Source organism: Equus przewalskii, chromosome 9 (genome assembly GCF_037783145.1).
Source record: "Equus przewalskii isolate Varuska chromosome 9, EquPr2, whole genome shotgun sequence".
Lineage (NCBI taxonomy): Eukaryota > Metazoa > Chordata > Mammalia > Perissodactyla > Equidae > Equus > Equus przewalskii.
Genome location: NC_091839.1, coordinates 5,199,864 through 5,226,052, shown reverse-complemented (window position 1 = coordinate 5,226,052; position 26,189 = coordinate 5,199,864). Strand labels below are relative to the sequence as shown.

Here is a 26,189-nt window from a genome sequence, read left to right as displayed (position 1 = left end):
CCACCCAACCCTTGGCAACCACTAACCTACTTTCTGTTCCTACAGATTTGGCTATTCTGGATATTTCATATAAATGGAATCAAACAATACGTCGCCTTTTGTGATGGGCTTTTTCACTTTGCATAATGTTTTCAAGGTTCATCCATGATGTTGCATGTGTTAGTACTTCCTTCCTTTTTATTGTCAATATTCCATCATATGAATATACATTTGTCCATTCATCAGTTGATGGACATTTGAGCTGTTCCGCTTTTTGTTTATTATAAATAATGCTGCTATGAACATTCATGTACAAGTGTTTGCATGGACACGTTTTCACTTCTCTTGGGAACATAGCTAGGAATAGAACTGCTGGATCATGTGGTAACTCTATGTTTGAGCTTTTGAGGAACTGCCCAGCTTGTTTTCCAAAGCAGCAACAACATTTTACATTTCCACCAGTAGCGTATGAGGGTTCCAATTTCTTCACATCCTCACCAACATTTATGATCCGTCTTTTTGATTATAGTCATCCCACTGTGTGTGAAGTGGTTCCTCATTGTGATTTTGATAAGAATTTCCCTGCTAGCTAATGAACTTGAACACGTTTTAAAGTACTTATTGATCTTCTGTATACCTTCTTTCAAGAAATGTTTTGCCCACTTTAAATGTTGGGTTTTTTTTGTTATTGTTGTGAGAGTTCTTAAGGTATTATAGATAAAAGTTTCTTATCAGATATATGATTTACAAAAATTCTCTCCCATTTGATGGGCTGTCTTTCCACTTTCTTCATGGTGTCCTTTGAAGCACAAAGATTTTTCATATTAATGGTGCCCAATTTATCTAATTTTTTGTTGTTGCTTGTGTCCCTGTTGTCATACTTATGAAACCCCTGCCTAACTCAAGATATTGAAATGTATGAGTTTTTCAGGGGGTCTTTGATCCATTTTGAGTTAATTTTTATATTTGGTGTGAAGGGTCCAAATTCATTCTTTTGCATGTGGATATCCAGTTATCCCAGTACCATTTGTTGAAAAGACTATTTTTCCCATGGGATTGTTGAAAATCACTTGACCATAAATGGGAGGGGTTTTTTCTCTAGTTTAGATTCTATTCCATTGATCTACATGTCTACGCTAACGCCAGTGCCACACTGTCCTGATGACTCTAGTTCTGTGGCAAGTTCTGAAATTGGGAATTGTGAGTCTAACAACTTTGCTCTTCTTATTCAAAATTGTTTTGGCTATTTTGAGCCCAGAAGAATCATTTAAATGTATCTTGAGTAGAATGATAACAGAAAAATTGAGGATTCTAATAGTCTTTTTTGCCTAGTATTTTTTAATCATGATAAAATACATGTAACATAAAACTTACCATCTTAACCATTTTAAATGTATAGTTCAATGATATTAACGTAATACTCTGTTAAAGAACTACATTTATGGTTTGTAATCGTTTCTCAAAACTGCCAGAAATAACACATTCCCACAGAAATGCAACTACAAAACAATTTTTGTGACCAATTGGTATAGCATAGTCACTAATAAAAAATAATAAACCAGGGGGCTTGCCCCGTGGCCGAGTAGTTAAGTTTGAGCGCCCAGCTTTGGCGGCCCAGGGTTTTGCTGCTTTGGATCCTGGGCACGGACATGACACCGCTCATCAAACCATGCTGAGGTGGCATCCCACACAGCACAAGCAGAGGCACTCACAACTAGAATACACAACTATGTACTGGGGAGCTTTGGGGAGAAGGAGAAGAAGAAAAAAAGAAGACTGGCAACAGATGTTAGCTCAGGTGCCAATCTTTAAAAAAAAAAACCCCAAAGTCTGCAGTTTTTCAAATTTTAATATTATGCAAATGAACTTGCAAATGACGAGACCATTAAATAGTTGAAATAGTGCACAACTTACCCTCCTTTAACTTACTCAGTTTTTGTCCTATTCTCAAGTCAAAATTACTCAAATACATCAAATCCTTTTGGCTCCAGGAGACACTCAAATGCTCTAGGGTCTTGCCCTCATGATTCCTTTGGTGCTGGGCCCAGTGGTCCCCTCAGGGTCCACTGCAGACAAATCCTCCACATCCCGCTCCAGTGGAGAACTCACGGTGGTAACACTTTCTATTCAACGTTATCAAATGATAAGAAACTCACATTCTGAAGGGAAACTCAGCTTTTTCAACTGGCTACTTTAACTCTAAATCCTCACCCTGATACAAATTATGGTTCTTACCATATTTATTTTGACAAAGACTCTCAAGATGAAAGCATGCTCCCATTATGGAAGTTACTTCGTCATGAGTTAGTAAAGTCAAAGTTGCTAAGCGGGGCTACAAAACAAGGCCAGAGGACTTCATACTACAAATGTTTTCAATCTATTCAGGAAGTCCATTAAGTGGATTTGCAATAAATGTATAAAATGTAATGTCATTTATCACCCTATTTTTCATCAGAATTCATGCTTTAAATAACCAGAACTCCAAAATTTTCTTTACAAATAAAATGAGCTTTAATGAACACGTGTACTTTGCTATATTTATTTAGAATGAAAATTACGAGGTTTGCTTATCGCAGGATAATTTAGTAAGCAAAAATTTACATTAGCCGCCCTTCTACACCAAACAGGAAACTTCCTTTTTATTTGTTCTTTTGTCGTCTAAGAAAACAGGAAGACACTCTCTATCACAAATTTCTCAGGTAAAACTGAAATTCAGTTATCCAACTGATATTTATTGGCATCTACTGTGTTCCAGGCAACATTCTAGAAACTGGAGGCGCAAAAATATAAGATATTCTCTGCTTTCAGGAAACATGGAACACAGTGGTACCAGTTCATGCGTCTGACAGGAGTTTCCAGTAAGCTGGAAAATAATTCCACACTTGATTTATTTTTAAGTTTCTGCTTGTTTTAGAGAGTCAAATTCATAGAGACAGAAAGTAGAATGGTGTCCCCAGGGGTGGGGCAGGGTGAACAGGAGTTGCTGTTTAATGGGTACAGAGATTCAGTTTTGTGAGATGAAAAGAGTTCTAGAAATGGATGGTGGTAATGGTTACACAACAATGTGAATGTCCTTAATAACACTGAAATTTACGATTAAAAATGACTGGTGGTAAATTTTATGTTATGTGCATTTTACCATAATTAAAAAAAAGACTACAGTTGTCATAATATGTTAGCACACATGGGAAAAATAAAATAATAGACTAACAAAAAAATTTCCACTCATTTAACCCAAAATGTAATTAGATTTCATCTCCCTTTATAACTTAGCACTCAAGCTATATCCACATCTACTCAAATACATTGTACAAATGTATTTCCTATTATTGTGACTTTGCACAAGGTGGTTCCATCCTACCTATCCGTCTTACACTATTCTTCCCCAATTACACCTGTTCTGAGCACGTCCCCTGGAAGTATATGCATGGGGACAGCTTGACCCTCAGTGTCCCACAGACACTGATTCTCCGATGCCCTGTCCTTTGAACTGCAGAACTCACGGTCCACACTGTATAATTTAGCATCAAAGAATCAGACATTTTAGGCCTATATAGGAGCTTTTAATGTCTTTTTTTAAACTTTTACACATTTTAAAGTAAGTCAAAACATTAAATTTGCCTAACAGGCCTTGTAAAGAAGATTTTTAAAAAACTGCCCTGGAAAATCAAGTCCCTAATCCCTATTACACTTCATTCACATCATAAAGTATTCGAGTGAGAAGAGTTCTTAGAAACCATGTAGTCTGAATCCTTCATTGTACAGATACGGACACTGAGGCATGCATTTGTCTTGCAAGAGCAGTGGTTGCAATATAATGAAAGATTCTGGACAGACAGACCCTAACGCACTTGTCAGATCTGATTAGTGACAGGATTAGGAGGGATTATAAAAAGTTAATTTTCTGAAGAAAAGAAGCAACAACCAAAAAAGAGAGGTCAGTTGCTTCCTGTTGCTTGAGGAAAGGTAAGGCTTTTGGGTAAGAGTTTATTAAGGACCAGAAATACAGGGAGAAGACCAGTGTCTGGCTCTGGTCGGTGCAAGCTGCCCCAATTTGCAATCATTGCACTGCCCTGATCCATTTCCCAAAAGTCATAGAAACCAAGCCACTTTGCAAAACCTAAGAACCTTCAAGCTGTGGTTCCCAAATGAAAAGATATAAAAAGGGATAATGAGTAGCTTGAAAAAGACTTCCCAGATGACTCTAATCTCCCTCCAATTTCCTGGGCTGAGATTCATGGTTTTAGAGGCAATGGGAAGAAACTTTCAGAAGCAGGGCAGCTTCTTCCTGATTCCTGAGCTTGCTTGTATGGGCCCTTCCTGACCTCAAATGCCTTCACCGGACTTCTCCCTTGCCCTTGTTACACTGACTGAGTGGGAAAATGTCAAAGAGACAATCTGTTTATCAACAAGGAGTCTCCTTTTAAAAAATATTAATGACATGAGTCAAATAAGATAATATAAATAAAGCCTGGAGTAGTCCTAGCACTCAATAATGGAGGGAGTCTAGCATAACAGTGGTAATCTAGTAATAGCTTTGATTACCCATTAATACGTTAGTGGGAGTTAATTTGAACCATTTGCTTTGCTACCAATATTTAAAGGAAATCAGCTTAACCAGGGGATTGGAAGCTTCAAATTGAGAGTGAGATGAAGGAGTAGAAGTGGAGGGCTAGGGCAGGTCTGGAGGGGTCTCTGAATCCCACAGAGCCTGCATAGAGAGGCACTTGGGGAGGTTGGGGGGGGTGGTGGGGATGACTCATTCCTTACTTCTGTTTCACATGACTCCAAGCTCCCAAGATCCAGAATTAGATTTATTGTCATGACTAGTTTAACAAACTATGCTGTAATTTAAACAGATTTCTGTAGGCTAACTTAGAAACTTACCCACCACTTATAATAATGCTGAATCTATATGAAAAATGCCATCTGAGTTCCAAATAACTGAGTCAAACTTTGAATGCAATCCAGTCCTGAGTTGGGGATCAAATATACATACTCCCTCCACAATAGAAACTGTGTCTGGGCTTTCAGACACTTGCATTTCCTAGAACCACATGGTTCACAACCATCCTTTGCAGGTGAGATGCATCATTTTGTTCCACTTGATAATGTAACTCAGCCTAGTGTACCTAAGACATCTCTCTCCTGCATAAGAAGATCAAACTTGCAATCGTGGGGGGAAAGAAGACTGCTGGATTACTGTCACCTGTGATAGCACCATAAAGTAACAGTGGCCCATGTAAGAGAGTTTATGGAATGGTTACTCTATTTCTAAAATAGACAACACATCTTATTAAATGCCATCCCAAAGAACTGTGGCTCCAGCGTCTTTCTCGCTTGTCAAGAATGACAAGCATGACAATGTTAACCTAAAGATACCACTAACCACGAAATGGATTCACCATCCAGCTTTTAAAGTAACTAGGCTCCTAGTAAATCTCTCTGCCTAATAGAGATGAGCGCTCAAGTTCCCACGTGTTTCTCAGACTCAGTGCCCAAACACTCAGGAAGTATTTGGGTTTTTTTATATATTAATAAATCAGTCTGCATTCTTGAAGATCCTAAGTATGAAAGGAATTAGAAAAGGATGCTTGACCATATAAGGAGCAATTTAAGAATCTTTCATGTGAAGGAGTTAAATAATGGTGACTGGACGTTTGTCCTAAGGAGAGAGGACTTGTGAATTCTGTCAAGAGTCCCTACTGGACAACACACCCAAAGGCTGCGCTCTGCTGACCTTTCTCTCCCACGTGCACTTGCTCCTCCAGGATGAAGGCCTCAGCAGTTGTTGGAACATGGGGACACACATGCACTTCCACGATGGGGAAAGAGAGGCTCGTATACCAAACGGGGAGCCCAGTGTCCCAGTCTTTCTTTGTTCCTCAGCAACAGAATGACCACATTGTGAAGCAATGACCAAATTCTACTAATTCTAACGGGCTTTAGTTATGCCCATTACAACCTGTGCAGTTCTAGCCCTGGACTTGTGTTGTCCTTGTCCAAACTGAGAGTTTTCATGTATAGATGGCCTAATAGTGCCAATTATTCTGGCAAGACACACTCCAAGGTCACTTTTGCAATGATAGTTGGTCTTTCAAACGTCTGAGATAAAACCTTACAACTACCACTTTATAGGTCACTTTATAAGATTGAGGAAGTAAAAAGGGGATCTCTGAAATGCTGTCAAGGAAGTTTTCATCCAAACTAGGAAATCAAATCTACAAAAGGTTTATCCAAAGATTACATGCGAGACCTATTTTCAAGACTATGCAAGTTTCCCAAAAATGCATCTAGAAAAACTTTAAGTTCTCTGAAAACCTGGACTAAGTTTCATAGTTTAATACACATAAAGCCTGAATACATATAAAAGAATATAGGTACTAGCTACCAAGAGTAGTGATGAACCAAAGAGATAAACGATGTGAGTAGGCTCAGTTGGCCAGACCTGGTGGAAGGGAATAGAAATGTTACTTTGGGGCAAAGACTAAAGAAGGGAATGCCATGTCAGGCTCACACTGTAGCAAACAAATCCACACTATAAGTTCACACTATCAACTATAAACATGCATTCACACTACACACGGAAGGCGATAGCTGGGTGCAGGTAGGTTCCTGATCTCGGGCAAGTCTCTCCAGTTCCTGTGACTCTAGTCGCTCCATAAAGCAATGGGCAGGCCAGCTCGGTGCTTCCCACCGGGACTGTGATTCCTTGTCACCGGTGAGCTCCAGCCCGGGCAACTGTATTTGTAAAGCTCTGTGGTGGACCTCATAAACAAGGACCTGCCACCCTGAGAAATAAGTCTCCCAAGTGCCCCTAAAATTATATATTCACAAAAAGGTGGTGAGATGCTGGGTGCTACATATGATTCATTAAGCATAATTTTTAAACAAGAAATATAGGTGACTGAATGACCAAAGGGGAAAAAATATGTATTGTGAAATAACTGTCTTCACAGTCATAAAAAAAACAGGGCTTTCTACTCCAATTTATATTCCAGTTTCTTCTCTCACTCTGATCTTTAAGTTATTTTGATTAAATGTCTTATTACTGAATGAGAAGAAAACAGAAGAATCATTTATGTACTAACATAAGATTCAAATGACAGGCTTACTTTAACCTCCCATAAACTACTGAGGTTTTTCCCACACAGAACATTACACGTTATCACGATGCTTCCATTCACAGCATCTCCAGATGAGTATCTTGGGCACTGCAGTGTAGTTTCCTTCCAAACCTTGAAGAGATCCTTTGTCAGGAATGTAACCCTTTTCTGTAAAATAGACAGACAGACAGAATACAGACAGACAGAAGAGTAAGGAAAGCTTGTCTGAACCTACTTTTTAAATCTGGATAAATGAAAAATCGGCCTAATTTTTAACACTATCTTAGAATTAGAGAGACCTTTTTTTCCCCTTCAGTGATTCAACTTTGATTCAAAGTCTAAAATGCTGAGGTTGGAATGGAACTTCATACCTTAATAGCTTAGCATCAGAAATAAAATATATTTAACTTAGTCCACTTGATTCCATACAGTTCCCTTCATTAACAGACATTTAAGAACGAACAGGGAGGAACACATTTTTTCAGTGTCTACTCTGTATTAGGCACTGTGCATACTTTCCCTCATTCTATCTTGACATAACCCCACAAGGCAGCCCTTAGTATCACCATACTACAGAAGAGGAAACTGAGGCTCAGGGATGAGAGGGAACTTACCACAGCCACAGCTAGTAAGAAGTGGAGAAGTGGAATGAAACATAGCTCAGTCCAGCTCTAAGACCTGAGCTGCCCACGGCCCCGGCTTCTATAAATATGAAACTACCTTAGAGCAGGAAACGATATAAGGTGCGTTATCAAAAACTTGTTCAGCCTAATATGACAAGAAATACGAAGTTTATTTCCCTTCTTCCCTTCTGTACTAACTTGCCACAATCCAACACTTCAATGAATACAAAAGAAGAAAACGTACCCCCAAATGGCGGACTGGTTTCTCCTAACTCTCAGGAAGATGCTAAATGAAATATTTTAATTAAATTATTAAAAATGAACACATGAACACAAAATATAACTAAAGAATACTCAGATTCTCTGAGAGAAACAAGAGAGCATGAACCAAGAATGAAAAGTGAGAAAGCACATGCTGCTAAAATCCAAGCCACACTCGTTATCAGGAGCGCACGGGTAGTTTCAGTACTGACAGACACATTACTTTTAGAGTACCCTGGGTGCATTTTGTGTGGGTAAAATGTGCTAGTTGTGTGTTTTCTGGCCATATGCCCTACTGACAAGTGTGTGTGTCAGTTGTTATTGTTCATCAGCAGAAAAGAACCTGGACAAGGATGTTCTCCTTTAGGAAAAACACTCAGTTTCACACTTGAGTAATTTTTTGGCAAGACCTGGCCTTGGATGCCAGAAAGGCAGAGGGGGATTACTCCCGTACTTCATGTAATTTTAACATAGGCAACCAAGATGTGAACGGTAATCAGAGAAACACACTGACCTCAGCATCTTTCTAGTTAATTTATTAAATAATTATTCATTAAACAAATGTCCACTAAGAACTAGGGAGGGAACTGTCGGCATGGTCTGCCTACTATGTGAGTTTCTCTCTCTGATATTCTGCCTTGTAGGTGTCTGCCTTCTGCCTATCGGACTGTGAGGTCAGGTCCAGGTCCAGTTCCTTGTAGGAGACAGTAGCGATGGATGTATGCTGTGTGAGAGCAGGGACAATGTCTGCCTGTGTGGAAAGGAAGGTTCATGCAGGAAATGCCTCATGACCTAGATCCCAAACGACAAGTGGGATTCAGCAAATAGAAAGAGGTTGGAGGAACAGCAGCATCACAGGGAGATCTGAAGGCTTTGAGGACTGGGAGGTTTTCAGCGAAACACACTGGAAATGAAGACACAGAAAGGAGAGTAGTAAGAGGTAAGGTAGGCCAAAATCAGAGACTGTCTTGATCTGTATTAAGAAGTCTGAACCTTCTTCTGTGGGCAGTGAGGTGGGGAATCATCAAACGATCTGAACAGGGGAATAATATGTTCCCCAATGAGCCCATTTTGGATCTATAGCACATCTTAAAAGGAACTAATTCAAATATTTCCCTAACTTTCTCTTTTATGTTTGGCTTTTAATTTATATAACAAAAATATTGATGAGGATGTGATTTAAGACCTCACTGATTTCTAACTAGTAAGACTTTTGCTATGGTCTGAATGTTTGTGAGTCCCCATAACCCATATTTTGAAATCCTAATCCCCAATGTGGTGGTATTGGGAGCCCTCGTGAATAGGATTAGTGTTGTCATAAAGAAGGCCCCAGAGAGCTCCCTCACCCCTCCTGCCATGTGAGGGCACAGCGAGAAGTTGGCAGTCTGCAACCTGAAAGAGGGCCTTCCCCAGAACCTGACCCTGCTGGCACCCTGACCTTGGACTTCCAGCCTCCAGAACTGTAAGAAATAAATTTACGCTGTTTGTAAGCCACACATGTTTGATCTATGGGATTTTGTTACAGCAGCCCCAAGACAACTCCATCATGCATATGCTGAACACCATCAAAATTAAAAACCTTTGTGCTTCAAAGGACACCTTGAAGAAAGTGGAAAAGACAACCTACTGAATGGGAAAGGATTTTTGCCAAGCATATATCCAATAAGAAACTTTTACCTATAATACACATAGAACTATTACTATTCAATAACAAAAAGACAAATAACCCAATTAAAAATGGGCAAAGAAGCTTGCTAGATATCGCCTCAAAAAGATATATAACCAGGGGCTGGCCCCGTGGCCGAGTGGTTAAGTTCGTGCGCTCCGCTGCAGGCGGCCCAGTGTTTCGTTGGTTCGAATCCTGGGCGCGGACATGGCACTGCTCATCAGACCACGCTGAGGCAGCGTCCCACATGCCACAACTAGAAGGACCCACAACGAAGAATACACAACCATGTACGGGGGGGCTTTGGGGAGAAAAAGGAAAAAAAATAAAATCTTTAAAAAAAAAAAAAAAGATATATAACCAGTCCACCAGCTCATGAATGTCATTAGCCATCAGGAAGAGGCAAACCAAAACCACAATGAGATACCACTTCACACACAATAGGACAGCTACAAACAAAAGGACAGACGATAACCAGTACTGACGAGGAGGTGGAGAAATTGGACCCCCATACACTACAGGTGGAAATGTAAGAGAAGTGTGGGTGCTGTGGAAAACAGTTTAGTAGTTCTTCAAAAGCTCAACCACAGAGTTACTGTATGACCCAACAATTCAACTCTAGGTAGATACCCAAAAGAAACAAAAACACAGGTCCATGCAAAAACTTGTACATGCATGTTCACAGCGGCACTATTTGTGATAGCCAAAAGTAGAAACAGCTCAAATGCTCATCAACTGGAATGGATAAAATGTGGTATAGCCATACAACGGAGTATTTGGCAATAAACAGGAACGAAATACTGATACATGCTACAAGACGGATGAATCCTGAGAACATTATGCTAAATGAAAAAGCCAGTCACAAAAGACCACGTGTTGTATGATTCAGTTTATATAAAATGCCAAAATAAGTAAATCCTTAGAGGCAGAAAGTAAGTTGGTGGTTGCCTAAGGAAGAAGGATTTGGGAGGAGATAGGGAGCACTAATAGGTTTGGGATTTCTTTGGGGGAGATGATTAAAATGTTCTAAAACTGATTGTGGTAATGGTACACAAGTCTGTGAATATACTAAAAATCATTGAACTGTACACTTAATGGGTGAATTTTATGGTATGTGAATTACATGCTAATAAAGCTGTTATAATTTAAAAACACGTCTATTATGCATGATGGAAATACAAACTAAGCTCTCAGAAAGGAATATTGAATAGAGTCAAAGGTTCAATGGCCCACTTAACAATACCTATTTCTAAAGCACCAGTTGTGACAAATCAAGATATTAAGAAATAACTATTTTGCAATGATTAAGAATTGAAGTTTGCACATTCCCAGGTATATAACTGAGAACTGATCGTTTATCTGAACACTCTATTTCATAGGCATTAAAGTAACTCCTCTGATGGTTAGAGTGGATCAGAGATGCACGAAGCAAAACATTTAAATTCCAAAAAGCCAACAGTGTTTTGAAAAAGGCTATTTGCCTACCCTGAATCTCTTCATAAACTCCATATAAACTACGGAGACATATAAAGACATAAACGCTGATTACAGCAATCTGCAGGCAAAGTAACAGAAGATCAACATTGGGTCTGCAGTGATAGTTCACTGGCATGTCCCAGTGAAGAAAATGTTCTAATACTCAAATTCATCAGGCAGCAATGTTCCTTCCGCAAATAATTAAAAATAAATACAAAGTACATTCTGGATTTGTCAAAAAAAAATCTTTTTAGGGGGCCGGCCCCGTAGCCGAGTGGTTAAGTTCGCACACTCTGTTTAGGCAGCCCAGGGTTTCCCCGGTTCGAATCCTGGGCGCCTGCATGGCACCACACATCAGGCGAGGCTGAGGCGGCATCCCACATACCACAACTAGAAGGACTCACAACTAAAAATACACAACCATGGGGGCCAGCCCGGTGGCCAAGTGGTTAAGGTCGTGCGCTCTGCTGCAGGCGGCCCAGTGTTTCGTAGGTTCATAATCCTGGGCGCGGACATGGCACCGCTCATTGAGCCTCGCTGAGGCGGCATCCCACATGCCACAACTAGAAGGACCCACAACTAAGAATATACAACTATGTACTGGGGGGCTTTGGGGAAAAAAAGGAAAAAAATTAAAAAATCTAAAAATACACAACTATGTACCCCGGGGGCTTTGGGGCGGAAAAGGAAAAATAAAATCTTTCTAAAAAAAATCTTTTTATACCAAACTGCTCAATCCTCAGTATAAATGACCATAACCTGCCACAAAATACTGCACTTTGAGGCCTAACAGACAACACAACTCTCCATTTTATTTCACGTTTTTTCTACTTATTTATGCAATTTCTCAGATCCAACGTCACTATTAGGCTTCATGTCCAAATGATATAACTACGACCAGCCAAACAAACAAATCCCAGTTTCTTTTTTTTTTTTTTCTTACAGAGATGCGTCTCGTTCACCAGCGTCCCTGGGAGCCCAGAGCAGCGTGTGGCACACAAGAGATGCTGGTGAACGCCGGTTTCTTTAAATGTCTTCTTAAACATGCAAAATCAAGTCCAAAACAGATTTTTCTCATTTCTTTAGTTTTGCAGGGGATGCAGAAAGTGAATTAATATTGAACAGGTGTCTACTAGCCTTCAGAGTTGAACGGACGGTACAAAGCAACCGCTTATGTTCAGTCATGTCTCTGTCTATTCCAGCAGGCTCAGGTATCAGGAGAAAGTTCTGCCAGATGAGAACAGTGGGATGCAATATTTTAGAGCGACTAAGAAACCTACCAGGGCTGCAGCACTTGAGTCGAGGCCACCTCCTCCAAGCCCCCTCCGCCCCAGGACACCGCCAACCGCCACTACCTCCTGCCCCGCACTCAGCACCAGTGCGGGAGGGGCGCCGGCAGCCGCTAGCCCCGCCCCTCTCAGACCCCGCCCAGAGCCCAGCCCCGCCCCTCTCGGGCCCCGCCCCTCCCAGGCCCCGCCCCCGAGCCCCGGCCCCGCCTCCGTGACTCGCTGCATCCAACCAGGGCTGCCAAGGTGGGGCCAGCTTCTCGCACAATCCCGTTCGCGGCTTCTCCGGGCCCAGGCAACTGCCAGCTGCACATCTAAACGCTTCAAACTTCAAGCCCCGCCCCAAATTCTTGAATTCCCTCCTCTGGCGTCTGAAGCTCCGCCTCTGCGCCCTTCGCCTCTCACCCCTGCCTCTGGGGACTCTCAATGGTCTAGCCCTCCCTCCACCTCCCATGCTCACATCCCTACCAGTGGGTGGCATCCCGTGGCTTGGGCCATATCTATGTAACCTCCAGCTATACAGGGAGGGTCTGTGTTTGACCCTGTTTCACAGATGAGGAGACAGAAGCTCCAGGACCCCTCCCTACCTCTCCGGGCCAAAGACACGCAAATTTGGTTAAGAAACTGGGCTAGCGGAGGCCTGAAACTCAGAGCACTGGGGCGCGGATCCCAGTCCCCAACTGTCAGATTGTGTGACCTGGGGGCAGTTCTGAGCCTAGAGGTTCTAATCTTCAGCATGGGCGTTAACATGAGGAACCTGGCCTATCAATACCCAGAGTCCCTTTCGGCTCCAAAATAGCCTAGACTTTGGGAAGCAGACGGCTCAACGGCAACAAATGGAAGCCAGAAGGCAGCAAGGTAATGTCTTTACAGGGTTGAGGTGAAAACCCAGAACTTGGCATCTAGGAAATGTATCTTTCAGAATGATGATAAAATATTTACCAATAAAAACAAGAGTTCACCACCAAGACTTCACTAAACGAACCTCAAACGGATGCTCTTCAGGAAGAATGAAAATTATCCTAGAAGGACAACCCAATGAGCAACAAAGAATGGTGACCAACAATGGGAAACATGTCTGTGAGGGCAAACGAGCACTTCTTAAAAATATTAATTATCATAATACTATCTAATTGGTAGTATTAAAAAAGAAGAAGTGGACTGCCACTCCAACCACGATGGAGTAACAAGGACCAGATTTACCTTTGCTGCCTTCAACAAAGAAAAAACTGGAAAAAACAAATAAAACAACAGTTGAAAACAGGCCAATCAGAAGGAGGATTCATGAGAGGAGGAGAAAAGAAGTGAGTCCTGGGATTGCCCTGGTGTCCTGCCTGCAGACACTTTTCTGGCCACAGCACAGGAGAGAAAAGGGTAAGCTAGCTGCCCTGAATTGAAGAGTTGAGAACTTAGGAAAGCCAAAGTGGCTAGAATTCCAAGAAATTATACAGTTGATAGAATTCATAGAAAAGGTTGTTAAATAAGCTGTTACAAATAAAACTTCCTATGTTCAAGAAGACAAAAGATCTACAGAACGTGCAAGGAAGCCTCTTGAAAGGGGGAAGGAGCGTTGGGAGTGTGCTAGTGAAATCTCTGGAAGGTTAGTCCGTTGACAGACCCAGCTGTCTGTAAGTGCTGTCAAACTCACAGGAGACCATATGACCCTGTGTAGCCAGCAGGCCACTGGCTGCAGACCACCATCAGAGTAAGAATGGAAAAGCATTTCAGAAACTGGAGGAAGACCCCTTCTCCACGCACTCGCTCTCCAATCCCATCTACTGAAAAGCGCCCGTTGACCCAGCTGTCAACAAAGAAACACCTACAGGGTTACCTTCCATATCGCAAAGCAGAACAAGGAAAGATGGAGTTAGGGCAGTGAGGAAACAAACTGGTAACTGGTACAAGGTGTACACAAAACATTTAAATATTGCGCTTTCTAACTATGACAAAGGATATTCAACTCGGGAGTTCGCAGTGAAACATAGAGGTCTCTATTTGATTCCCTAAAGAACAATGAAAATATAGGAGATGAATAGGAATCCAAACGCGACAGATTTTACCAGTAAAGTGTCACATGTCCATTCCTGTGTTTTCCTAAACTTCGTTCTAGATTTAAGTAACACGCTGGAAAACCGTACTAAAATATATCACCTGGACCAAAAAAAAGAAAAAAGAAAAAAAAATTACTCTCAACGACACAAACACAGCAATTCAGGCACAAAGTCACTGGGAGGAATGGGGATGGCAGGGCGCCCAGGCCCAGCGGGCAAGTTTCATCCCTCCACGGGGACGGGCAGCTCCCTGGGCTCGGCCTGTGGCTCCAGGCACCAAAGCCCCTGAGCCAGCAAAGCCACCCAGAGGCACACAGGCAGTCCCCTCTTGGGTTCACAAGGCAGACCCCTTGGAGGGTGTGGCAGTCAGTCCCAGGCACAGCCTCCAAGCCGAGTTGAGGAAGGGATCCCACCGCCTGGCTCGGGATGCTGCTTCGTCAGCCAGGCCCCTGCCCGGCTTTCCCCTACTCTTGCGAGCCCCAACACCCATTCATCTCTCTATCCATCTTTCCCTTCTTCTTTTTTAGCTAACTTCCTACATTCCATCCTTCTTACCTTCCTATCTTCCTTCTGTCTTTGTTCCCTTCCTGCCTTGCTCCTTCCATCCGTCCAACGGTCTGAAGGACCCACAAGAAAACAGGGGCCAGAGCCGCCTTGAGGAAGCACTGGCCACAGCCTGTGCCTGTGCCTAGGCACCACCAGAGGGCGCGCCCGCTCCCTCAGAGCCTCGTGCTCACGTCACTTAGCAACGCGGTGGGCATTGTGAGCAGAAGGGGCCGACGGCCTGCGCGTGCGCAGTTGATTGGCCGGCTTCAAGGCTGGGAAGCTGGGCTCCGGGAGAGGTGGTCCGTGGGGGTCGGGGCCTGGGGAGAGGAGGAAGGAAGGAAGGGCGAGGGGACCAGGCGTGCAGGGCGTCCCCACCTTCCCCTCCAATGGTCCTGGAGATCCCAGATCTCTGGGTGGCTGCCTCCGCCGCCGCCCCAGCCTCCACCCCAACTGCCACCATCACAGCCAGCCCGGTGGCAGCCTTCCCGGGTGGTGAGACGCGTGTCTGGACCGCGTCGGTGGACGCGTCTGTGGATGTGTGTCTGGACCGCGGTGGGTGGGAACCGGGTCAGATTGGGGGGCGGAAGGGATCTCAGGAAATGCGGTGTGTGTGTGGGGGGTGGCGATGAAGCTCCTCCGAGTCCCGCTCCAAGGACGGTCAGGTCAACTGCAAATCTACCGACCCCGGGACCGGTGCCTTCCCGAAGACGTGGGCAGAGGAGGCCCATGCCCCGGTGCCACAGCCCAGGGGTCCCTGCCTCTCCCAGGGCCTTGGAGGAGTGTGTTGAAAGGCACCGTCTGTCCCTGCCAGTCGCCCCACCCCGAACCGCCTTTTCCTCTCAGGTCCTATTCTGTGCTAGTCTCAGGTCTGCTGAGATCAGGGACTGCGTGCCTTTCCAGTATTGCCTTCTCGGCACCGTCAGGTCCTCGCACAGAGTAGACATGCAGCACTTCTGTGTCAGGTAAACTGATGGGGAAGTGTTTTTTTTAATATTTCGTGAATTTTAAACAAACGTGCTCTCAATCTGAGGTGATCATTTAAAATAAGTGAAGTTATAGCGGGAACTACTCTGCGTTAGGGTTTCTATTTTAGTACATGAAGGCCTAAAATGAGTTTTGGAGGACTTCACAGCTACCCCTGTGTTTTATTTTTCGTTTTTAAAGTGAAACCTTTTGCGCCAAATCCAAGCATTTTGATATATTTCTTGTTGTGTGCTAAGTTAACACCCAAATTTCAATTGCCAGTTGAGTAGTTCTGTGTGATGTTTTCTTGTTACTATATGGCAGACACCCATGGCTTTCTCATTCACCCCATCTGGGCCTCCAGTGTCGTGTAATTATCCTGAAAAGCCAAGATGTGTTAGAGCTGAGCTTGATTACTCTAATGGCACACAATGTTTTTAGAAGCCTCCGGATTCCTGAATAATTATCATTATCATATGTATGTGTTTAGCCAAAAGCTTAATTGGAAAATTCCGGAATGAAAAAATGCTACAGGAGAAAAAAACCTTCCAGTCATTTTCTTTGAAAATTAAAAAAAAAAAAAAGAAGTCTTAGTAGCACTAATGCATGCACATGGTTAACCATCAAATCACGCAGGAGGGCTCAGGAAGCACGGCCATCTCCCCAGCCACTTCCCCAGCTGCGGTTTTAAGGAAGCAACCACTGTTAACTCTTTCAGCTGTTTCTCCTAGTCGTTATCTTTGTTCTCCATAGAATGCTTACGTCAGCAGTTCTTGATTCATCTATTTTAGACCTTATCAATTTCCAGCTATGCTAAATAAAGGTTCATCTCACAGGGCAAGTACGTAGAGATATTTTAAAGTTCTTTCCCGTTCCTGAGTTATTTCCTCCATGCGGCATTGAGGTCCAGGCTGTATACAGTGTAAGGTGGGCCTGTTATGTCTCAGGAGTGCCCTTCTGACGGGTGTTTGCTGTGCTGACAGCTCCGTAATGTGAAGACGCTTCTTGCCTCTCGGTTATGTTTCTGTTTGCTTCTCTTAGAGTGCGCTGTCTGTGTTGGAGCCTTTCGCCAAAGTCTGGTGACCACTGGAGTATGAAAGTAGGAGAATGTGAACCCTCTGTGATGGGGCCTCTGTCTTCGTAGCGGACTCGCTGCCTGAAGGGCTTCATTTAGGGTGATCGGGTGGGAAGCTGCTCTCTAGACGTTTAACTGGCCTCTACAGGACAGACTGTGGACGTTTTGAGGCATTCAGTTCCTTTGAAGAACTCCTGCAATTTTTCTGGGGGTTGCAAGTCAGGCCACCACATGGCTGCTATGTGAGAGTGGTGGTGAAGGCAGTAAGCTTCAGCCCCGTGTCTTACTCCTCCCCTTCGCAGTACTAGTCAGTTACAAGACGCAAGCCACTTGGGGATCCAAGGGATGGTTTGCTCCCAGTTTGGCTGCTATTCCCCTCCCCACACCCTACCATGTGCATTCCAGTCACTGGCCTGTTCTGCGTCGCTTCATCAGTTACCTCCACTCTCTACTTTTGTGTGTGTGTGTTGAAATCTACATAACCCCAAATTTACCATTTCCACCATTGTTTTTTTTTTTGCAGGGAAAGACTTGCCCTAAGCTAACTTCTGTTGCCAAAACACCTCTTTTTTTGTTTTCCTCCCCAAAGTCCCAGTGCATGGTTGTATATCCTAGTTGTAAGTCGTTCTACTTCTTCTGTGTGAGCCACCACCACGGTATGGCAACTGACAGATGGGTGGTGTGGTTCCGTAACCGGGAAGCGAACCAGGGCCACTGAAGCAGTGAGCACCGAACTTTGACCACTAGGCCATCAGGGCTGGCTCCATTTTCACCATTTTTAAGTGTACAGTTCAGTGGCATGAACTGCAGTCACATTTTTGTGCAACCGTCACCACTATCCATCTCCAAAACTTTCCTTCTATTCAAACTGAAACTCTGTACCCATTAAACACTAGCTCCCCATTGTCCCCTCCCCCAAGCCCCTGGCAACCGCGATTCTACTTTCTGTCTCTATGAATTTAACTACTCTAGGTAGTTGTTGAAGCTTTCTGTTGAAACCCAAAAGGACCATGTCTTACCAGTAAGCCTAGGGTTAAGGGTTATCAGAAATCAGAAATATCCATGAGTCACACTTAATCGCAGAGTGGAACCGCCAAATACAGGAGCGTCAGCTTGAAGACAACAGTAGGAATTATTCAAATGAAGTATAGGGAGAAAGTGATTGAAAAAGATGAACACAGTCTCCGTGACCTGTGGGACAATATCAACTGGTCTAATATATGTGTATTTGGTGGCCCAAAAGAAGAGGAGAAAAAGAATGGTGTAGAAAAAATATTTCAAAGACCAGTGTTTCAAAAGTCCCCCAATTCAGTGAGATTCATCAACCCCCAGATCCAAGAGTCAAAAGAGAATCTAACAGAGCTTCCTAGCTGCTCTTGTGCTTTTGTTCCTGAAGTGTAAGTGCAGATGGAAAGTTTGCAGACGGGGGAGACTTCGTCTCTGTGGGAGGCCACAAGATGGCGCCCGAAGTTAAAATCCAATGACTTCGAGGACCGCTGTCAGCCAGTGCGGAGGAAGGTAGAGGGCCGCCCCTCCGCGATGGAACTTCAGTAACCGGAGCACAATAGGCCAGGAAAAAATTACAACGGCTTATTCCTGCATCTGCAAGCTTTGGAAGCATCTTTCCAAGGTACCAGGGCCGGAGCTAGGGTGAGGCAAGGGAGGCGCGTAGGGTGCAGTACTGAAGGAGGCACTCATTCTCAAGGTATAATTCCAATAAAGAGAGAGAGGACGGCTCCAGCACATTGCCACCTGTGCAAGGAAGTCCAGATAATATCTGTCAAAGGAGAGCAATGTCGCTACAGCATTAGGGATCATGATCATTGAACAGACTTTGTATGCTGTGAGGTGATAACCAGCACATGAATGTACCGTTAACACAGCATTTTATCATTTGAGCTTCACACGCCCTGCGTTGTAGAGCAGAGAACCAGTGTTATCACGCTCCTCTCTTTACAGCGTGAACGCTAAGGGCCAGGGAAGGTGATGGGTTTGACTGCAGGTGGTCTGTGCCTGAGCCAAGACTTGCATTCAAGTCTTTTCAGTGCAAACCTCAGCTCTTTCTACTACAGTCCCCAGCTGGAGGATAAAACAATCTACCCAATCACTGATTCAGCTCCACTTCTTAGGGTGCAAAATTCCTGTTTTTGCTCTGCTTCATATCTTGATTAATTATATGTTCTGATGGTGACCTGAGTTATTGAAGATATAAATAAGTAAATTATAATAAGTAATAGGCTTAACTATTGGCAAATAAGAATGATAGAGTAACTAATCAATATATTATTGCAAAACAGTCTCATAAAAATGCCTTTTTCTAGAGATTCAAAGCATTATAAAAAACAAGTTACAATGGAAGAACTTTTAGAGTTTATAGAAAACAATTTTAGGATGAAAGTTGAGCAAAATAATGAAAAGAATAATAAATCATATAATAGTAAAATATTTGTTACTATATTATAGGAATTATATAAATTACATAGCAGTAATTCTTAAATTTGGATGTTATTGGATGCCTTACCAAAAGTATTACATTATTGGAAGTGAAATTTAGACTAATACCCATCACTTACCTCTAAAAAATATTAAAAGTTAGAGGTATTTCATGGGGTAACATTTTAAAGAATTTCTGATCGTTCCAGGTACACCTTACTACTTACAGGATCTGGGCACCACGTTGGTGTGTTATTTACTTAGCTGGAATTCCAAAGTGTCTGAACATGAGTATACATTAGTGTCGGTAAGGTGGCAACCCCCTACAACATATTCCCGGTTTGGAGTGTTCTGGGTAAAGGAAATGTGCCTTAAGCCCCTTGCTGACCGGAGGCAGTGATGGCAGTGTGGCGATGGCAGAGGTGGCGGTAGTCCTGGAGGGTGGGGATGGTGGTGGAGTGGTGGTAGTGTGTTGAATGAGAGAGGGAGACAAAAAACCTCAAGAGTCTTAAGTCTGTCACAGGGGAACTGGTTGTTCAAATATTAAGAGGTTCAAAGAAATTAGTTAGATAAACTTGGAAGACAAGACATTCTAGAGGTAGAAGGTGGGAAGAATGAAGAATTGGCCCATTTGGGATCTTTCCTGTTCTGCCGTTTAGAAGCTGAGCACTGAGCCTGGGGCCTTTTGCCAAGTTAAGTGGCTGTAGGCAAGGGAGGCTGGGAGGCAGTGCCACAGATTGCTCCTGATCCTCCCAGGGGCCAGGTGGAGCTAGGAGCCAGCTTGCAGATGAACAACTGTGGGGACCAGTTCAGCCTGGCTGAGACTGTTCTGAGAAGTGTTTGTGCTTTCACACAGGCAGACCTTTGCATCATGGGGCTGGGGCAAAGTACAAAGAGAGACCACACACTAAAAGCTTAAAAATTATAATTCAAGCAATAAACGGTTAAATAAAATATGTTATTTATTTTTTTTTCTGGACAAACTATACCTTCAAACTGACCAGGAAGGTCAGGTTCAAATGTAGAATTCTCAGATTCCTTGGAGTTCCACACCAGATGTGGCGAGATGAGGAGAATCGGCCCCTTTTCTTCTCACTCTCAGCTCTTTCCCACACTGTGAAGGCCCCACCTCTGCGTTCAAATCTGTCTGCATTCCTCAAAATAGCCACCTTCGGATCACACTCAAGCCTAGAGAAATGCACACCCTGGTGGTGGTATGCAATGCCTCAGGATGGTGGATGTGGGGAAGAGAGGCCCACACAGGCCTACCCTGGGGATGGGCTTCAGGCTGTGCAGGCATGGAATTCTGGAGTTCCTGGTAGCTGGGGCACGGATTAGAACAGGGGTCAGCAAACTGCCTCACGGGCCAAATATGGGCCCTCCTCCTGTTTTTATAAATAAAGTTTTATTTGAATATAGCCGTGCTCATTCATTTACATATGATGTATGGCAGCCTTCTTGCTACAGTGGCAGCACTGAGATCCTATGGCCTGCAAAGCCTGAAATATTTACTCTCTGGCCCTTTAAAGAAAAAGTTTGCCAACCTCTGGTCTGGAAGGGGGAGTGGGCCGGCTCCAGTGGGCTTGTCTCCTTGGCTCCAGACTTGAGAGGTGCAGCTAGAGGAGGGGCCAGAGTGGAGTCCGCAAGGTGTGGAGGGCCAAACCTGAACCCGACCAGGAGGAAACACCAGGCAAATCCAAATCGAAGGACATTCTTCTAAAACAATAGGCCTGGACTCTTCAAAATGCCCACGTCAGCACAGACGAGAAAGAGCTAAGGAGCTATTCCTGAGGAAGGAAGACTAAAGGGACATGACAAGTAAAAGCAATCAGACGACTGAAAGATTGGACCTGGACCAGGAAAAAAATATGCTCTAAGAAACAATATCGGGACAACCGGTAAAATTCGCACAGGTTTGTTAATTAGGTAAGAGCACTGGATTCATGTTAATTCCCAATTTGAGAATTCTACTGTGATAATGTAAGTAGATGGTTTTTAGGAAATACACAATAAAATATTAAGGATAAAGGGATATGATGGCTGAGACTTACTCTCAAATAATAGTAATAAAAATACATATATGTAGAGAGAAAATGAAAATAAAGCAAGTGTGGCAAAATGTTAACAATTAGTGAATCTCTGTGAAGTTTTTCTAGTTCTTTATATTCGTTTTGCAACTTTTCTGTAAGTTTGAAATTATTTCATAATAAAAAGTGGAAAATAAAATGTAGGGACAAGGCATTCTGTCTCCCCTCTTCACTCCCTGCACCCCTCCTGCCACCAATGTGCTCATTATAATTCAACAAATTATAACAAGTAGCAGATGAAAAGGACATGAGTACAACTATGGAAAGGAAAAGGAAAGAAAGTCATTTTTGGCAGCTAATGTAATTACCTATGCAAGGTGCACCCGTGATCTCCTTAGGCTTTTCAGGTTCACAGGATGACCCAGGCCACCCTCAGTGTAGTGAGGAGATTACGGGGCAGGAACCATGAGCAGGGCAGCTTCGCGTGTTCTTTGCAGTGAGTGTCCTTGCTTCAGCTCATTCCGTAGATGCAAGGAGGCGAGATCCACATTGGGCCTTTGTGAGAGCTGCTTTGATCTAAAAGCCCCATGCCTCACAAGAGAATCTCACGACAATTCCATAGGCATAGTTTCCAGGGTCTCAGCAAGGGACGTGCCCAGTTACAAGAGTTCCACTCAGGAAGCCCAAAACAGTGGTTTCCCCATCAGTAGTTACAGCTCTGTCAGTCCAGATGCAATTTACTAGTAATCATTTTTACTATAAGCAATGTTACCTAGCAACATAGCTGACACATAATTTCATGGAGACAAACCACCTAAGGTTAGATTCTCTTGCAGAAGTGTTTGTTAACCCTTTGCCCACAGTCCACCTCCACGACTTTGGGTAACATTTTTAACACAGAAAAGGACAAGTTAGCACATTTTGTGATCAGGATTTGTATTATTCAGTGGGGTAAGGATGTCCCTTCCGTGTCCTGTGCAACTGGAATAGTCTTTGGCCATCTGTCTTTATAGTGCCTACAATACCCCTTTTATTCTGGGAATTCTAGCCATTTTAGGTCAAATGATATCACACAAAGGTTTCTAGAAAACAAACATACTATAGTGAAATTTATTTAACCATTTTATAAAAAGTATCTTTTTTTCCTGTATACTTAGTGCAAATCAAGAGTTTTATCCAGTCTGAAAGTACAGCTTAAGCCTTTATAAGAACCAATTAATTGCTTTAAAAATCTAGTCTGTCACTTTAGAAAATGTTTGCATTCCCATCAATTTTCACTAGATGGCGGCAGAGGACACCGGTCAGGCTCCAGTGTAGCCTTAAATTGACTCAAGCACGCTCAGTCCTGAGCTTTTCTCAAACTCCAGGATGCTGTTTAGGTGGCCTGGGGCTACCCTCTCCCACACTCGGAGAGCTTTCTTTAACTTTTTATTGGTGACTCTGTGGGGGTCAGAAGTGGCCACCCCAAAATGTGTCTCTTTGCCTTGCCTTGATTATCTTTAAGAACAAAAGACTCTGAAAGAAACTTTGACCTTCCCCCTAACTGCCTAAAAGAAATTTACGATAAATCCCTGTCCTCAGGACAGGCCGTCACCATAGATAACTCTGGGTGCCAGTAGACTGGGAGGGTCCTTGCTAAGCCCACTCTTCTCAAAGTTCTATCTACCAAACATTTGCTTTTCCGTTTCCATGTGAATTGCCTTCCTCCCCTTTGAAGTCCCAAACTGCTGCCCCCAACATCCTCCTTCGTCTTTAGCTGAAGATGGCATTTAAGATGAGAGCCTCTGCCATTTTGGTGAGTTGCTCAGTTTTCCTGGGTCTCTCCCATGTACACATGTTATAAAGCTTTGTTTGATTTTCTCCTGTTATTCTGTCTCATGTGAATTTAATTCATAGCCCAGCCAGAAGGACCCAGAGGGTAGAGGATATGTCTTCCTCCCCTATGCCTGCAAACCATATTAAACTGTTGTCATTGTAGCTCTGCTTGGACCTGCTGGCCACCACACAGCCATTTGTCTGGTTGGGTGCTCTCAAACATTTCTCTGTGTAGATTAAAGTGTGAATGGAATTGGAGTTAACTTGGTAGTTCCACCTGCTTTATCAGGCGGCAGGCCCATCACAATCATGGGGTCTTCAAGTTCATTCTCTCGTCTTTGAGGACCCCCTCCCTCACCCTCCCAGCCAGACCTTACTCTACCCCAGTAGCCCAGCTGCAGTGAGTTTTGGACCAGGTTCCTTTCATCAATGGTGAGCAGTTTCTCCACTCAGTATGAATTTGGTTTTACTCCGACCCACATCTGCCCCACTCCCTTGTCATATGCCGTAGAGTTTTTGACTTCAGAGAATGGGCGGATGGACTCTCCCACCCAGGCATTCAGTGTCTTGTCAGCTTTCCTTCCCCATTCCTTTATCTCATAGTCCATTGGTCAAATTGCATCAAGGTCTGAAAGTCTAGCCTACTGCTCCGCCACTCTGCAAGGCCCACAGTAGGGCAGGTCTTCTTTCATTCAACTAATTCAGATTCACAAGACTACTGCAGGCCACGTGCGATACTGGCCTGTTTGGAAAGCCAAAGGACAGGAACTGCACCTGCTAGCAAGACAGCCTCAGATGTTCTGAGCAGTGGCAATCTTTGTTGCAGTTTGCTCGGCAGACGGCTCAGATGCAGGAAGGCAAGATCTACGTTGGGCAGGCGCACAAGTTGTCCTGAGTTTTAGACTTCATGCCCTGCCCCCGCCCTGCCCAGCAGCAAATCTTTGGTAACAACTCCATAGACATGGTTTCCAGGGTCCCCGCAAGGATCTTGCAGGTTAGGAAAGGAACCCAATGCTATGGTGACTCCCAGTGCATATAAAAGTTGCAAACCAGGAGTCATTTTTATTATAAACAAAGTTGCCTAGTAACATAGTTGACACATACCACCTTTATCGGTTTCCAGGAAAATATAGTTAGAAAACTAATCAAAAGTCAGATTCTCATATAGAGGAGAAAAGATTTTAATACTTTACCCACAACCTAGAAATGAAAAGAATCAAATGAAAAACTCCTAAAATGAATGAAGGAGATCAGCAAGGTGGCCAGACAGAAAAAAAAAAAATCCTTTTTATACATGAGCACTGATTAGAGAAGTAACGGGACAGCCATTTATTCTATAATAGGAACATAAACTATAATGACTTAATATACATGATATATCAGAACACGTTCGAGACTTTCATAAAGAATACTTTAAAACTTGATTGAAAATTTCTGAATAAATGAACCAAGTCAATTGGATGGAAACAGTCAGTATTTAGAGATGTAAGTGCTCTCCAAATAAACTACAGATACGGCATAATCCCAATAAAGAACCCAATAGCATTTTTATAATGAATATGAAAAACTGATCCTACAGTTTACCTTGGAAGCATATATGTACAAGAAAATTTTGGAAGAAAAGAAGTAAACTTATTTTGTAGATATCAAATCTACTAGAAAGTTATAGTGATCAAGTGTGCAACTTTGATTCAGAAATATGTATATATATCAGTAAATCGAATAATCATGTTCAGAAACAAACATTTTAGTTTTCTTTTATGTTGACACAATGTCCATACATAGAACACATAAACCTTAGGTGGACAGCAGTGAAGTTTTTCACATGTATACATCTCCTTAGCCACCACACAGATCAAGATATAGATTGTTTCTGGTAACCCAATAGGTTTGCTTGTGCTCTTTCTCAGTCATTATCACGCCCTCCGTGGGTTAGTTCTGCATGTTTACAAACTTTATATAAATAGAATCATGCAGATGTAATCTTTCGTGGTTGGCTTATTTTGGTCAATATTACGTTTGTGACATTGATCTAAGCGCCTGCATGGAGCAGTAGTTCTTTTTCACTGTTGTAGTATTCCATTCCATACAATAGTATTCTGTGAGTATAACCCAACATAGTTATCCATTCTATTGCTGACGGACATTGGGGTTGTTTTCATTTTGGGGTCATTACGAATAAAACTGCTATGGATATTGTCATACAGGTGTGTCTTTTGGTGGACATAAGCACTGATTTATATTGAAATGAGTGAGAAATGGCACTGCTTGGTCAGAGGATATATAATATTGCTGTAGTAGACACTGCCAGTTTTCCAAAGTGGTTATACCACGGTGGGGCAGAGAGTGTTGCTTTGTAGTGGTATCTCAGTTGTGGTTTTAATCGATGACTAATGATGCTGAATGCCTTCCGTCACTCCTTGGCCATCTGGGTATCCTCTTCCGTAAAGGTCAGTGCAAGTCTTCTGCCCCTCTCCTCCTCTGCAAAATTGATTCACGTTTTCTTATCAATAGAATCTTTTGTCAGATATATGTTTTGAAGTATCTTCTCCTGGCCTGTCACTTATCTTTTAACTTTCTTAATGGTATCTTGATGAATAGAAATTTTATTAATTTAATTAATATATGTTAATCTTAATTTATAAATTAAATTGAATTAATTTATTAACCTTTTATAGTTACTGTTATTTGTGCCCCATTTGAGAACTCTTTGCCTGCCCTGACCCATTAACATTGTCTTATGTTTTCTTTAATAGTATTATTGTCTTACCATTCACATTTAGGTCTATGAAACTTCTCAAATTAATTTTTTTTTAAGATTTTATTTTTTTCCTTTTTCTCCCCAAAATCCCCCAGTACATAGTTGTATATTCTTCGTTGTG

At 42.8% G+C, this 26,189-nt stretch overlaps 1 long non-coding RNA gene across 4 annotated transcripts in view; it reads right to left on the bottom strand.

Moving 5' to 3' along the window:
- The window catches only part of LOC139073450 (uncharacterized), a 42,159-nt gene extending 26,971 nt beyond the window's left edge, over nt 1–15,188 (bottom strand). For 2 of the 4 annotated variants that reach the window (XR_011522198.1, XR_011522201.1), the window contains exons 1-2: nt 15,004–15,145; nt 7,095–7,253 (exon numbers count right to left, since the gene is read on the bottom strand). This is a non-coding gene — a long non-coding RNA (uncharacterized lncRNA). Of the gene's footprint in view, nt 1–7,094; nt 7,254–15,003 lie in introns of all 4 variants that reach the window. The other 2 variants (XR_011522199.1, XR_011522200.1) reach the window with 2 other exon arrangements.
- Nucleotides 15,189–26,189: the final 11,001 nt, after the last annotated feature.